This window comes from Carcharhinus amblyrhynchos, unplaced genomic scaffold (assembly GCF_965287045.1).
Source record: "Carcharhinus amblyrhynchos unplaced genomic scaffold, sCarAmb.v2.hapA scaffold_419, whole genome shotgun sequence".
Classification (NCBI taxonomy): domain Eukaryota; kingdom Metazoa; phylum Chordata; class Chondrichthyes; order Carcharhiniformes; family Carcharhinidae; genus Carcharhinus; species Carcharhinus amblyrhynchos.
This window is the reverse complement of record NW_027650159.1, coordinates 87961-103534: the sequence shown is the minus strand read 5'-3', so window position 1 is coordinate 103534 and position 15574 is coordinate 87961. Positions and strand designations below refer to the sequence as shown.

Genomic DNA, 15574 nt, shown 5'->3' with positions numbered 1-15574 from the left:
GACTATTACTTACGGGGCGAAAAACTGCAGCAGACGACGGTGCAGAGGGACCTCGGGGTCCTTGTGCATGAGTCGCAAAAACCCAGCCTGCAGGTGCAGCAGGTGGTCAGGAAGGCGAATGGGATGCTGGCCTTCATAGCGAGGGGGATTGAATATAAAAGTAGGGAGGTCTAGCTGCAGCTGTACAGGGCATTGGTGAGGCCACAGCTGGAGTACTGTGTGCAGTTTTGGGCGCCGCACCTGCGCAAAGATATTTTGGCCTTGGAGGGAGTGCAGAGGAGGTTTACTAGGCTGATACAGGAGTTGAGGGGGTTGAGCTATGAGGAGAGGCTGAATAAACTAGGCTTGTACTCGTTAGAGTTTAGAAGAATGAGGGGAGATCTCATTGAGACGTATAAGATGATGAATGGGATGGATAGGATAGAGGTGGAGAGACTCTTCCCGCTCAAAAAAGACAATAGGACTAGGGGGCACAGCCTCAAGATAAAGGGGGGGCGGTTTAGAACAGAGTTGAGGAGGAACTTCTTCACTCAAAGGGTGGTGAATCTCTGGAATTCTCTGCCCGTTGAAGTGGTGGAGGCTGCCTCGCTAAATATTTTTAAGACGCGGGTTGATGGGTTTTTGATAGGAGAGGGGATTAAGGGTTATGGGGAGAGGGCGGGAAAGTGGAACTGAGCCACGACAGATCAGCCATGATCTTATTGAATGGCAGGACAGGCTCGAAGGGCTGGATGGCCTACTCCTGCTCCTATTTCTTATGTTCTTATGTTATGTTCTTAAATGTATTTGTATGCATTTAAATTGAATTAATGAATCCCCTGCCCAACTTTATCAATGTTTCCTCCTCGAGCACCGCATTCGCTGATCCGAAATCACGCCGAAATGGATGTGCTGAATAAAAGTCTGAATCAGGTGCTCCAGCTGCTGAAGAAGTGAGTTCAGCGCTTCCAACAGTTCTCTGACTCAGATCAGTGTTTAGGGGGGAAGTTCTGTCCGAGAATTGGTGCAGACTCAGTGGGCCAAATGGCCTCCTTCAGCACTGTAAGGGTTCTATGAACAACCTCTTTTCAATCTGTGCCATCAAATACATTTTGGCTCCAAATAAAGCACTCCGTCACTACACTCCCTCCGACAGTGCGGCGCTCCCTCAGCACTGACCCTCCGACAGTGCGGCGCTCCCTCGGCACTGACCCTCCGACAGTGCGGCGCTCCCTCGGCACTGACCCTCTGACAGTGCGGCGCTCCCTCAGCACTGACCCTCTGACAGTGCGGCGCTCCCTCGGCACTGACCCTCTGACAGCACTGTAACAGAGTCACCGCACTATGTTCTTTCTGTTTTGACAGTGTTCCAGTTGAGGACGTGCCATCACTTCATGTTATAGAGTCATAGAGTTCACAGCTTGGAAACAGGACCTTCAACCCAACTTGTCCATTCTGCCCTTTTATTAATCCCTAAGATAAGCCCAATTGCCCACATTTGGTCCATATCTCTCTATACCCATCGTACCCATGGAACTGTCAAAACGTTTTTTAAATAACAAAATTGTACCCACCTCTACTACTACCTCTGGCAGCTCGATCCAGACACTCATCACCCTCTGGACCCTTTTGTATCTCTCCCCTCGCACCTTTAACCTCTGCCCTCTAGTTTTAGTCTCCCCTACCTTTGGGAAAAGATATTGACTATCTAGCTGATCTGTGTCCCTCATTATTTTACAGACCTCTACAAGGTCACCCCTCAGCCTCCTAGGCTCTAGAGAAAAAGTCCCAGTCTATCCAGCCTCTCCTTATAACACAAACAATCAAGTCATCGTAGCATCCTAGTAAATCTTTTCTGCACTCTTTCTAGTTTAATAATATCCTTTCTATAAAGGGTGACCTGAATTGCACACAGTATTCCAAGTGTGGCCTTACCAATGTCTTGCACAACTTCAGCAAGACGTCCCAACTCCTGTATTCAATGTTCTGACCGATGAAACCAAGCATGCCGAATGCCTTCTTCACCACTCTGTCCACCTGTGACTCCACTTTCAAGGGGCTATGAACCTGTACCCCGAGATCTCTTTGTTCTGTAACTCTCCCCAATGCCCTACCATTAACTGAGTAAGTCCTGCCCTGGTTCAATCGACCAAAATGCATCACCTCACATTTATCTAAATTAAACTCCATCTGCCATTCGTCAGCCCACTGGCCCAATTGGAGACAACTTTCTTCACTGTCCACTATGCCACTGATCTTAGTGTCATCTCCAAACTTACTAACCATGCCTCCTAAATTCTCATCCAAATCATTAATATAAATGACAAATAACAGTGGACCCAGCACTGATCCCTGAGGCTAGTCAGCTAGTTTTTTGCAATTTTACAATCACTATTTCTCTCACCATCCAGTTCTGGTGAGAAACTGTAGCAGATGGAAATGTTACTGCTTCGTGTCTCTGGGGAACCCCTTTGGAATATGTAGGGTTAATCGCTGGGATGTGCTAATGTATGATGATAGTGGGCAGGGAAGAATTTGGAGTCACAGTGACTGCTCTGAACTCCAGTTGGAGCGTGAATAAAGAAATGTGAGTAGATACCAGAGTCTGACATCCCAGGGTCATAGTCCAAGATTTCAGAACCCAGTCTCCCGGTAAAGAGATCAAACTAAAAGGCACATGGCACAGAGTAAAGACATCTCTGAAAGCAGTTCGATGAATGGTTCAATGGAAGAAGGCGGCATACTAGAGTGGTGTAATGATGGCCATACCCGGGGAACAGTCCCTGCCTTTCCTCCATCTGTAGGGTCCCTCCAGGACGCAGAGACACAGTAGCAATGGGAATTCAAGAAATTACCTGGCACTGAGCGACAGCAGGTATCCAGTCAGTTTGTGTTTTTATACAGTACTGCAGTAACTGCTGACACCATGAGATGCACAGGAATCTACCATGAACCTTCTGAGGGTGGTGAGGGACTGGAATGCCCTGCCTGCTGCGGTTGTAAATGCGCCTAGTTTGGGGGCGTTTAAGAGATCCGTGGATAGGTTTATGGACGAAAAGGGATTGGTTTAGGTTAGTGGGTCATTGTTTTTTAACTGGTCGGCGCAACATCGTGGGCCGAAGGGCCTGTTCTGCGCTGTAATGTTCTATGTTCTATTGTTGATGTCTTTGATTCCTTTTGTAAGCTAAAGATCAAGGTAATTGAATTGAGGGTCAGAGATTTTAAAGCAGTACTCACTACAACCTGGCAAATTGATTGAATTCTTTTTGATTGTCATCCAGCTCTGGAGAATTCAGTCGATCTCTAATTTCCAACACCCTTCGCTGTCCTTCAAATCTCCCCGGCAGCTTCCCATTGGGTCAGCTTTCACTTACTCAGTAAGGTAGCTCATACTCCACAAAGCCCATTGCCCACGGCCTTTTCTCCTCCCCACTAAGGCCCGCATCTCTCCGAGCGCCCCACTGCCACCGTGTTCTGCCCATTATTTGATTTTATTCGGAGGTGGGGCTGGCTCAGGTGGTGTAAACCGAAGAGGGGAGCTTCTTTTCCAGAGGGAATGTCGCAGAGTTACCCAAAGGATTCCTCCTCAGATTCCGCTTCATCCCGGAGGCCCAATTCTTCAGTCTCCATCTGCGAATCCATACCTTCACCAGCTAGAATTTAGCCAACAGGGAGTCAGCCTGAAGCTGAGGGCTGATACTGACAGCAGTTATATCCCGAGGGACAATGGCAGCTGCTGCTTGGGTAAGGACTCTGGTGATCTGAATGCTTCTTTTACACTATACCCTGAACTTTGATCTTGTAAGATACTGGCCCTGTTTTAAGAACAAAGAACAAAGAAAATTCCAGCACAGGAACAGGCCCTTCGGCCCTCCAAGCCCACACTGACCATGCTGCCCGACTGAACTAAAACCCCCTACCCTTCCAGGGACACCCCTTAAAAGTCACTACCGTATCTGCTTTCATTCCCTCCCCCGGCAGCGAGTTCCAGGCACCCACCCCACTCTGTGTAAAAAATCTGCCTCGTACATCTCCTTTAAACCTTGCCCCTCGCACCTTAAACCTGTGTCCCCGAGTAATTGACTCTTCCACCCTGGGAAAAAGCTTCTGACTATCCACTCTGTCCGTGCCCCTCATAATCTTGTAGACTTCTATCAGGTCTCCCCTCACCCTCCATTGTTCCAGTGAGAACAAACCAAGTTTCTCCAACCTCTCCTCATAGCTAATGCTCTCCATACCAGACAATAGAACATAGGACATAGAACATTACAGCGCAGAACAGGCCCTTCGGCCCACGATGTTGCGCCGACCAATTAAAAGCAATGACCCTCTAACCTAAACCAATCCCTTTCCATCCATAAACCTATCCACGGATCTCTTAAACGCCCCCAAACTAGGCGCATTTACAACTGCAGCAGGCAGGGCATTCCAATCCCTCACCACCCTCTGGGTAAAGAACCTACCCCTGACATCCGTCCTATAACTACCACCCCTTAATTTAAAGCCATGCCCCCTCATGCTAGCTTTCTCCATCCGAGGAAAAAGGCTATCACTATCTACCCTGTCTAAACCTCTAATCATCTTATATGTTTCAATAAGGTCCCCTCTTAGCTGCCTTCTTTCTAATGAAAACAACCCCAAATCCCTCAGTCTCTCCTCATAGGACCTCCCCTCCATACCAGGCAACATCCTGGTAAACCTCCTCTGCACCCTCTCCAATGCCTCCACATCCTTCCTATAATGTGGGGACCAGAACTGCACACAATACTCCAAGTGCGGATGCACCAGAGTTTTGTACAGTTGCAACATGATGTTGCGGCTCCTAAATTCAATCCCCCTACCAATAAACGCCAAGACACCATATGCCTTCTTAACAACCTTATCTACTTGATTCCCAACTTTCAGGGATCTATGTACACATACACCTAGATCCCTCTGTTCATCAACACTATTCAGAGTCCTACCGTTAGCCCTATACTCTACCCATCTGTTATTCCTGCCAAAGTGAATTACCTCACATTTTTCCGCATTAAACTCCATCTGCCACCTCTCGGCCCAGCTCTGCAACTTGTCCAAGTCTCTCTGTAAACTATGACACCCCTCTTCACTATCTACCACTCCTCCGACTTTGGTGTCATCAGCAAATTTACTGATCCACCCAACTATACCCTCATCCAGATCATTTATAAAAATTACAAACAGCAGTGGCCCCAAAACAGATCCCTGAGGCACACCACTTGTAACTGAACTCCATGACGAATACTTTCCATCAACCACCACCCTCTGTCTCCTATGTGCTAGCCAGATAGGAGACAGATATCCTGGTAAATCTTTTCTGTACCCTCTCCAAAGCCTCCACGTCCTTCTGGTAGTGTGGTGACCAGAATTGAACACTATATCCCAAGTGCGACCTGACTAAGGTTCTATAAAGCTGCAATATTGTGGTTCACAGCATGGAAAAGGCCCTTCAGCCCAACTTGTCCATGCCACCCATTTTTTTTAAACCCCTAAGCTAATCCCAATTGCCCTCATTTGACCCATATCCCTCTTTAATCCATCATACACATGTAACTGTCAAAATGCTTTTTAAAAGGTAAAATTGTACCCGCCTCTACCACTACCTCAGGCAGCTTGTTCCACTCACCATCCTCTGTGTGAAAAATTGCCCCTCTGGACACTTTTGTGTCTCTCCCCACTCACCTTAAACCTATATCCTCTAGTTTTAGACTCCCCTACCTTTGGGAAATGATATTGACTATCTACCGTCTCTATGCCCCTCATTATTTTTTAGACCTCTATACGGTCACCCCTCAGCATTCTGTGCTCCAGAGAAAAAAGTCCCAGTCCAGGGATATTGATAGGCTGGTTGATTGTGCAGATACATGGCAAATGGAGTTTAATCCGGATAAATGTGAGGTGATGCATTTTGGCTGGAATAATGTAGGGGGGAGTTATATGCTAAAGGGTAAGCCCATAAGGAGTACAGAATCGCAGCGAGACCTAGGGGTGCAAGTGCACAAGTCTTTGAAGGTGGCAGTGCAAGTGGAGAAGGTTATGAAGAAAGCCTATGGTATGTTAGCCTTCATTGGAAAGGGTATAGAATATAAGAGCTGGAGTCTAATGTTGTAGTTGTACAGAACGTTGGTTAGGCCGCATTTAGAGTACTGTGTCCAGTTCTGGTCGCCTTACTACCGGAAGGACGTGGAGACTCTGGAGAGAGTGCAGAGGAGGTTTACCAGGATGCTGCCTGGTATGGAAGGACTGTGGTATGAGGAAAGATTGAAGAAATTGGGGCTCTTTTCCCTTGAAAGACAGCGACTGAGGGGGGATCTAATAGAGGTATATAGATTATGAAGGGTATAGATAGAGTAAACAGAGGTAAGCTATTTCCTCTGATAGAGACACATAGGACAAGGGGCCATGGGCTTAAGGTGAGGGGGGAGAGGTATAACACAGATATTAGAGGGAGGTTTTTCACACAGAGGGTAGTGGGGGTATGGAATGCTCTGCCAAGTAAGGTGGTGGAGGCAAACACGCTAGAGTCATTTAAGAGTAACTTAGACAGGCACATGAGTGGGTTGGAGATGGGTGGATATAGGAGATTGTTTTAAATAAGGTTCATTAGCATTGGGACGTCCCTGGTAAGGTAAATGGATATGGTATGATAATAATGTTTTTTTTTCCCTTTTCATTCACAGGTTTTAAGTCGGTCCGCCTCGTGTCCAATGAGGGGCATACACGCGATGGGTCGTACTGGGGCTGCTCTTGGTTGTTCGAGATTGGCCTAGAGCTTCATGTCGTTAGTGTGTGCCTAAACTGGACCAGATACTGGGCAAGACGACAGCTCAGTGACTATCACTGATTGCTGTGCAGATACATGGATTTGGGCCGGTGTCTGTGGGAGTTTGCACATTCTCCCCGTGCTTGCGTGGGTTTTCTCCGGGTGCTCCGGTTTCCTCCCACACCCCAAAGATGTGCTGTTAGGCTGATTGGTAGTAATAAACTGTCCCTAAATCAGTTTCCCTCAATCTGGATGGCCATACAACCTTAGACAAGGGTTGTGGGTGGAGAGGGGGACTGGTGCTGTTCAGATGGCAGCGCGGGCTCATTGGGCCGAAGGGCCTGTTTCCCGGGATGTTTTTTGTTCTTTGTTCTTTTGTTCTTTGTTCATTCAGCCTCTCCTTATAACTCAATCCATCAAGTTTCGGTAGCATCCCAGTAAATCTTTTCTGCTCTTTTTCTAGTTTAATAATATCCATGACTTGCCAATTTTTAAACTCAATATCCCTGGCCGATGAAGGCAAGCATACCGTATGCCTTCTTGACTTCCTTCTCCACCTGCATTGCCACTTTCACTGCCCTGTATACCTGCACACTCAGATCCCTCTGCCTATCAATACCCTTAAGGGTTCTGCCATTTACTGTATATTTCCTATCTGTATTAGACCTTCCAAAATGCATTACCTCACATTTGTCTGGATTAAACTCCATCTGCCATTTCTCCGCCCAAGTTTCTAACTGACCTATATCCACTGATCTATATCCTGCTGTATCCTCTGATGGTCTCCATCGCTATCTGTAATTCCACCAATCTTTGTGTCAGCCACAAACTTACTAATCAAACCAGTTATATTTTCCTCCAAATCATTTCTATATATTACAAACAGCAAAGGTCCCAGCACTGATCCCTGAGGAACACCACTTGTCACAGCCCTCCATTCAGAAACACACCCTTCCACTGCTACCCTCTGTCTTCTTTGACCGAGCCAGTTTTGTATCCACCTTGCCAGCTCACCTCTAATCCCGTGCAACTTCACCTTCTGCACCAGTCTGCCATGAGGGACCTTGTCAAAGGCCTTACTGAAGTCCATGTAGACAACATCCACCGCCCTACCCTCATCAATCAGCTTCGCCACTTCCTCAGAAACTTGATCAAGTTAATGAGACATAACTTCCCCTTCACAAAACCATGTTGCCTCTCGCTAATATGTCCACTTATTTGCAAGTGGAAGTAAATCCTTTCTCGAAGAATCCTCTCTGATAATTTCCCTGCCACTGACATAAGGCTCACCAGCCTGTAATTACCTGGATTACCCTTGCTATCCCTCTTAAACAAAGGAACAATGTTGGCTTTTCTCTGAGGCCTCCTCTTTGCCAGTGAGGATACAAAGATTTCCCTCAAAGCCCCAGCAATTTCCCTCCCTTGCCTCTCAGTATTCTGGGGTATATCCCATCAAGCCCTGAGGACTTGTCTACCTTAATGTTTCTCAAGAACCCCAATACCTCCTCCTTTTTGATCTCAACATGACCTAAACTATCTACACACCCCTTCCCAGACTCATCATCCACTAAGTTCTTCACTTTGTTGAATACCGATGCAAAATACTCCTTTAATACCTTACCCATTTCCTCTGGTTCCATGCATAGATTCCCTCCCTTGTCTTGAGTGGGCCAACCCTCTCCTTGGCTACCCTCTTGGTCTTTATATATGTATAAAAAGCCTTGGGATTTTCCTTAAGCCTGCTGGCCAATGACTTTTCGTGACCCCTTTTAGCCCTCCTTACTCCTTCCTTAAGTTTCTTCCTACTTTCCTTGTATTCTATACTTGCTCCATGTGTTCCCAGCCTCCTAGCCTTGACAAATGCTTCCTTTTCTTCATAATGATCCCAGGGACCCAACTGGGACCATTCCCAAAGTTCCTGACATAAACTGAATTACCCGTTGTAAAAGTTTTTTCTGTCCTTGCAGAATCATTTTTTTTGGTTTTCTTGACTCCACCCTCCCCTCCACGTTTGGGAATAGTTGGCTCAGTCTAGTTCGAAATCATCACCCCATCAATAGTTCTGTTGGAACAATACCTGTTGTGTGTGGGATGATCCTGTAATCAAACAAACATTGTACAAGTTTGGTCTCCATGGGTTCTGCTGCTTGCTTTCTCATGTCATTTTTGGAGATTTGAACTGCCCATTTTATTGGACGACGGGTGATAAGGTGCAGTCCCAACGTGTCAGATACCATTAGAGAGAACAGAGTTCTGTAAATCGTCACCAGTTGAAGCCATGTTGTTATTGGAAACCGGGACTTCTGGAATTCCATGTACGCTAAAGCTTTGCTGCATTTTCTCAATTGTCTTGGAGCCATGTGATGCACCTCCAACTATTTGGAGTGCGCTTCCACGATGATTAGGAATGTAGAATCTGGAAAGAGACCAGCAAAGTCCACATGAACATACAGCCATGGCCTGCCAGGTCACTCCCATGGGTGGAGGGTGTCTAAGGGTGAGAACTTTTGGTTTCTCTGATGTAGATCACATGACTTCACCAAGTCTTTGATGTCTGAGTCAAGACCTGGCCACCAAACGTAACTCTAGCATCTTCAATTCTGATATTCCCAGGTGGCCGATATGTTATTCCAACATTGTCCTGAGGCTGGAGAAGTTACTCAGAGCCCCAGAAGAGATCTCAATGTTCTCAACACTGAGTTCAGATTTCACTCTAGGGAACGAAAAGAGAAAGTTCCAGGAAGATTGAAGTTGAAAGGAAAACAGGAACTGGAATTCGAGCAGGTCACAATTGATTGAGGTCAAAGACCGGGCTGCAAACGTAAACCTGGGTGAAACAGTCTCTGAAAAGCCAGATTTTTGAAGCAAGCACAGTGTGGGCTTTCTTATTTCCAGTCTTTGAAATGACAGTATTTTGTTCGAGGCTGAGTAACTGAGAGTTTGTGTGTAACCTTGAATGCATGTGGCTACTCATGATGAAGGAATACTGGAAGGAGAGTTGGGAATCATGGAAGGAGATCCTTGCTGAAAATGGCAGTGGAAAAGCAACATTTAAAAGAAGTTTTTTTGAGAATAGAGTTTGGTACATTCATCTGGGGGAAATTTGTGGAACAATCCATGGAAATTCGTTTGGGTGACATCTTCCACTTGGTTTCAGAGTGAGGTGTGTCTGACTACAATCGAGTGCTGGTTTGCAATACCTGTGTATTTTACTGAAAACATTTTAGCAAAAGGTAGATTTTGTAGCCTGTGTTAGCTTTAAAATCTGAGAATATTTGTGATGATAAGTGGGAGCGAAGGAGTATTGTATTAGAGTCAAACTTTTCTAAGGCAATTCTTCCAGCTGTGTGCTGCTTTTGGAGCTCAGTGAGTTAGGGGACTCAAGCGGGGGGCCATTGAGCAGGGTCCCTGCTGGGCACCACAGCCTCCCAGCGTCAGGTTTCCAGTGCTGGGAATCCGCGTGGAACTGAATCAATTCAAATTTGTTTTCAATCCCATTAGTGGATCCGGAACTGAATTCTTTGAGCCGTCTGAGGGGTTGGGGCTGCAGGGAGTGTCAGGGCTGGAGAGGGGTGGTCGGGGCTGGAGAGGCGGGGCTGCGGGGGGGGGGGGGTTCGGGGAGGGGGGCCGGGGGGGGGTCAGGGCTGCGGGGGAGGGGGGGTCGGGGCTGCAGGGGAGGGGGAGTCGGGGCTGCGGGGGGGGGGTCGGGGGAGGGGGGAGGGGCTGCGGGGGGGGTCGGGGGAGGAGGTCGGGGCTGCGGGGGATCAGGAGATCAGGGCTGAGCATTGAGGCAGAATGGGGGGAGCGGTGAATCTCCCATGGCCTCTGCTGGTCCGGGCATGTTTGGGAGGCCAGCATTTGATGGGATGGCGAGGGGTGGCACAGTTGGCGATGTGGGGATCGGGAGGCCGGCTGTGTGGGGCTATTGTGTATGTGCCGACCTCGGCACCGACAAATCGAGCCCTGCACAGTGGCGCACTCAATGATGTGCTGCCGCCTCTCCAGCAGGAATCGGACCCGTCCCCTGATTTCTGCACTGATTTACACTGAGGCAGTCTGCAGAGTGGGAGAGATTCACTTTTAAAATCCCGTTGAAAAACCCAGTTTTTATGTCAATTCAGCACTTGGAATTTTTGTTCACAGCTAACTGGTAACTTTGTGATTCCACATTTATTGAAACTACATAGCAGCACTGGTCTTTTGAGCCGGGGTTCAGTTTTGGGACCTACTCATCCAATTATTACACAAACTGGGAGGTTTGGGGCTATGGGGGGGGGGGGGGGGGGATGGTTGGAACTGCTGGGAGGAAGGGCAGAGATCGGCGGGGGGGTGGTGCAGGGATGCGGAGATTGGGGTTTTGGGTGGGGTGAGGGAAGGTTGAGGCACAGCGACATTGGCTCCCTCCAGGAACCCTGGAAAAATTTCATCCTGCTGAATATTTGAATGATTCATTGGCTGGAATTTTCTCCCGCTGCCACTGAAATCCAGGAGAGAGATTCCTGCACTCAGCAAATCTCTGTTCACTGCCTCAGGACCAAGGAATCCTGCTGGTGTGGTCTGCCAGAAAATTCCAGCAATTGTCTTCCTTGTGACGGACATTAAACCTTCTGTTTAGAAGCAGTGGAAATTCTGCCTTTAGAAGTTGTGTAGATTCTACACTCATAAAGTTCCTTTTTCTCACTGAGGCACTATCCAGAAGCCAGAGCAGAAATTGAAGTGATGATTCAAAGAGGCCAGAGATGGGGAGAGAAAACTTGGCAGCAGATCAAGACCTGTAGAATCTGCAGGACCTGAATTAACTGCTGAGAGTAATGAATGTGAATCTCTGGCAAGACGGAAAGATCTCTTGGAGGCTGAGGTGGAGAATGATTCCTTCATTGACGATGCATCTTAATAGTTGTGTTTCTGTTGGCTGAGCAGTCTTCAGGACTCAGTTCCACTGAATGCATCAATGAAATGCTGACTTTATCTTCTTTTGCCTCAGATTATCCTCCAGAGAGGAATCTTCACCTGAATCCATCAAGGTTCCCCTCACTATCCCAACTTGGAAATATATCGGCCGTTCCTTCACTGCCGCTGGGTCAAAATCCTGGAACTCCCTCCCTAACAGCATTGTGGGTGTACCTACACCACACGGGGACTGCAGTGGGTTCAAGATGGCGGCTCACCCCCCCCCCCCCGCCGTCCACCATCCCGAGGGGTAATTAAGGATAGGGGTAAATGTTGGGGCTGGCCAGCGACACACACATCCTGTGAATGAATATTAAAAATCTCTTCCGTTTTCTCTTTCAGGGAATGCACTTTCTTGTCTTCCTTCATTCTGCTTCCTCAATCTGTTGCTAAAGTGTTGTTGATACTCACCATGGTGATCTCTGAACAGATGCTGAACTAACTCCTCATGTCTCTAAGGTGCCATCAGTCTGGCTTGCAAACCCTATGGGAGATTGAAAACTCCAGGCTGGGATTTTATGGCTTTGCTCATCCCGAAACCGTGAAATCCCACCCAAGATCAATGGGAATTTCTGTCCATTCCGATTCCCGTGGCGGGGGGTAAAATTCCGGTGCAGGAATATGATTGAGAAAACAGATTGGAGCTGGTTCAAAACTTGTTGTGAAAAGTGATTTAAATTCACAATGTTGATCGCTAAGCAAAGGGAAGGTACTGGTAATTCATGGGATTCTCCCATAGTGTCGAATTTGGGTAAAAACTGGAGTAGATCACACTGGTTTTTCAAAGGGAATTTCAAAATGAATCTCCCACATTCTGTCTTGCAGAGAGCATCAGACTGATTTGTGATGAAAATCCGGGATGGGGCCTATTCCCGCTGGAGAAGCCGACAGCTGAATAGCCCACAGTCAGCTCCAAGATCGCTGTGTGTGCTGTAGTCCTGCACTGCCGGTGTCCTGGATCACTGACCAGTCCCATGTCTCCACATCGCTGTCTGTGAACCCACCCTCCCCCCGGGGCCCAATCGCTGGCCAGTCCTGTGACCCCATATCACTGTCTGTGTGTGCCCCCCCATGACCCCATATCACTGTCTGTGTGTACCCCCCCCGTGACCCCATATCGCTGTCTGTGTGTGCCCCCCATGACCCCATATCACTGTCTGTGTACCCCCCCATGACCCCATATCGCTGTCTGTGTGTACCCCCCCATGACCCCATATCACTGTCTGTGTGTGCCCCCCATGACCCCATATCACTGTTTGTGTACCGCCCCATGACCCCATATCGCTGTCTGTGTGTACCCCCCCATGACCCCATATCGCTGTCTGTGTGTGCCCCCCCCATGACCCCATATCGCTGTCTGTGTGTACCCCCCCATGACCCCATATCGCTGTCTGTGTGTGCCCCCCCAAGACCTCATTATCACTGTCTGTGTGTGCCCCCCCATGACCCCATATCGCTGTCTGTGTGTGCCCCCCCATGACCCCATATCACTGTCTGTGTGTGCCCCCCCATGACCCCATATCGCTGTCTGTGTGTGCCCCCCCATGACCCCATATCGCTGTCTGTGTGTGCCCCCCCATGACCCCATATCACTGTCTGTGTACCCCCCATGACCCCATATCACTGTCTGTGTACCCCCCATGACCCCATATCACTGTCTGCGTACCCCCCCATGACCCCATATCGCTGTCTGTGTGTACCTCCCATGACCCCATGTCACTGTCTGTGTGTACCCCCCCATGACCCCATATCGCTGTCTGTGTGTACCCCCCCATGACCTCATTATCACTGTCTATGTTTCCCCCCATGACCCCATATCGCTGTCTGTGTGTACCCCCCCATGACCCCATATCGCTGTCTGTGTGTACCCCCCCATGACCCCATATCGCTGTCTGTGTGTGCCCCCCCATGACCCCATATCGCTGTCTGTGTGTGCCCCCCCATGACCCCATATCGCTGTCTGTGTGTACCCCCCCATGACCCCATATCGCTGTCTGTGTGTACCCCCCCATGACCCCATATCACAGTCTGTGTACCCCCCATGACCCCATATCGCTGTCTGTGTGTACCCCCCCATGACCCCATATCGCTGTCTGTGTGTACCCCCCCATGACCCCATATCGCTGTCTGTGTGTACCCCCCCATGACCCCATATCGCTGTCTGTGTGTACCCCCCATGACCCCATATCGCTGTCTGTGTGTGCCCCCCCATGACCCCATATCACTGTCTGTGTGTAACCCCCATGACCCCATATCACTGTCTGTGTGTACCCCCCCATGACCCTATATCGCTATCTGTGTGTACCCCCCCATGACCCCATATCACTGTCTGTGTGTACACCCCCATGACCCCATATCACTGTCTGTGTACCCCCCCATGACCCCATATCGCTGTCTGTGTGTACCCACCCATGACCCCATATCACTGTCTGTGTGTACCCCCCCATGACCCTATATCGCTATCTGTGTGTACCCCCCCATGACCCCATATCACTGTCTGTGTGTACACCCCCATGACCCCATATCACTGTCTGTGTACCCCCCCATGACCCCATATCACTGTCTGTGTGTACACCCCCATGACCCCATATCACTGTCTGTGTACCCCCCCATGACCCCATATCGCTGTCTGTGTGTGCCCCCCCATGACCCCATATCGCTGTCTGTGTGTGCCCCCCCGACCCCATATCGCTGTCTGTGTGTACCCACCCATGACCCCATATCGCCGCTGTCTGTGTACCCCCCCATGACCCCATATCGCTGTCTGTGTGTGCCCCCCCATGACCCCATATCGCCGCTGTCTGTGTACTCCCCCATGACCCCATATCGCTGTCTGTGTGTGCCCCCCCATGACCCCATATCGCTGTCTGTGTGCCCCCCCATGACCCCATATCACTGTCTGTGTGTGCCCCCCCATGACCCCATATCACTGTCTGTGTGTGCCCCCCCATGACCCCATATCACTGTCTGTGTGTGCCCCCCCATGACCCCATATCACTGTCTGTGTGTACCCCCCCAAGACCCCATATCACTGTCTGTGTGTGCCCCCCCATGACCCCCCATGACCCCATATCACTGTCTGTGTGTGCCCCCCCATGACCCCATATCGCTGTCTGTGTGTACCCCCCCCATGACCCCATATCACTGTCTGTGTACCCCCCCAATGACCCCATGTCACTGTCTGTGTACCCCCCATGACCCCATATCACTGTCTGTGTACCCCCCCATGACCCCATATCGCCGCTGGCTGTGTACCCCCCCCATGACCCCATATCGCCGCTGGCTGTGTACCCCCCCGCTATGGCTCAATAATTGACCATCTTCCCTCTGCCTACAATCCCACATGCAAAGTGCCAGCAGGACCCCCTCAACCCCACCAATCACATCCCCTTATAGACCCCCCCCCCCTCTGGCCCCACTCATTTGGCACTGACTGATGACTGGTGGACAGTGCCAGGAAGCCAGGCTGGCACCGCATAGGGGGCACCCCCTTCTTCCTGACCACCAGACTCACCCGCTACAGTGACACACTCCTGGTGGGATGTGGGGGAAGAGGTGGCGGTGTGGGCAGGCCCATGAACGGGATACAAAATCTCATCTCCAGAGATCCTACAGCTCCGTACAATTCCTGGTGCTGAGCCGATGGTGCCGGAATTCTGGCAGTGGGATACTCACAGAGACCTTAGTGCCCAGCAGGGATCCTCAGCAGACTGGGAAAATTTCCTCAAGATATCTTTAAACATGATATGAATGATCTCATGCTATTGATTTCCGAATGTCAGGATCAGATATTGGGGAACGAGGCAGGAATAGCTCATCCCAGTGTATCCCAACACCCTGTATCACATCCCAGTGTATCCCAGC

At 49.4% G+C, this 15574-nt stretch overlaps 1 protein-coding gene across 1 annotated transcript in view; it reads right to left on the bottom strand.

Moving 5' to 3' along the window:
- The window catches only part of LOC145339352 (sodium channel regulatory subunit beta-1-like), a 60049-nt gene that overhangs the window by 18016 nt on the left and 26459 nt on the right, over positions 1-15574 (bottom strand). The gene's annotated exons all lie outside the window — the stretch shown is intronic.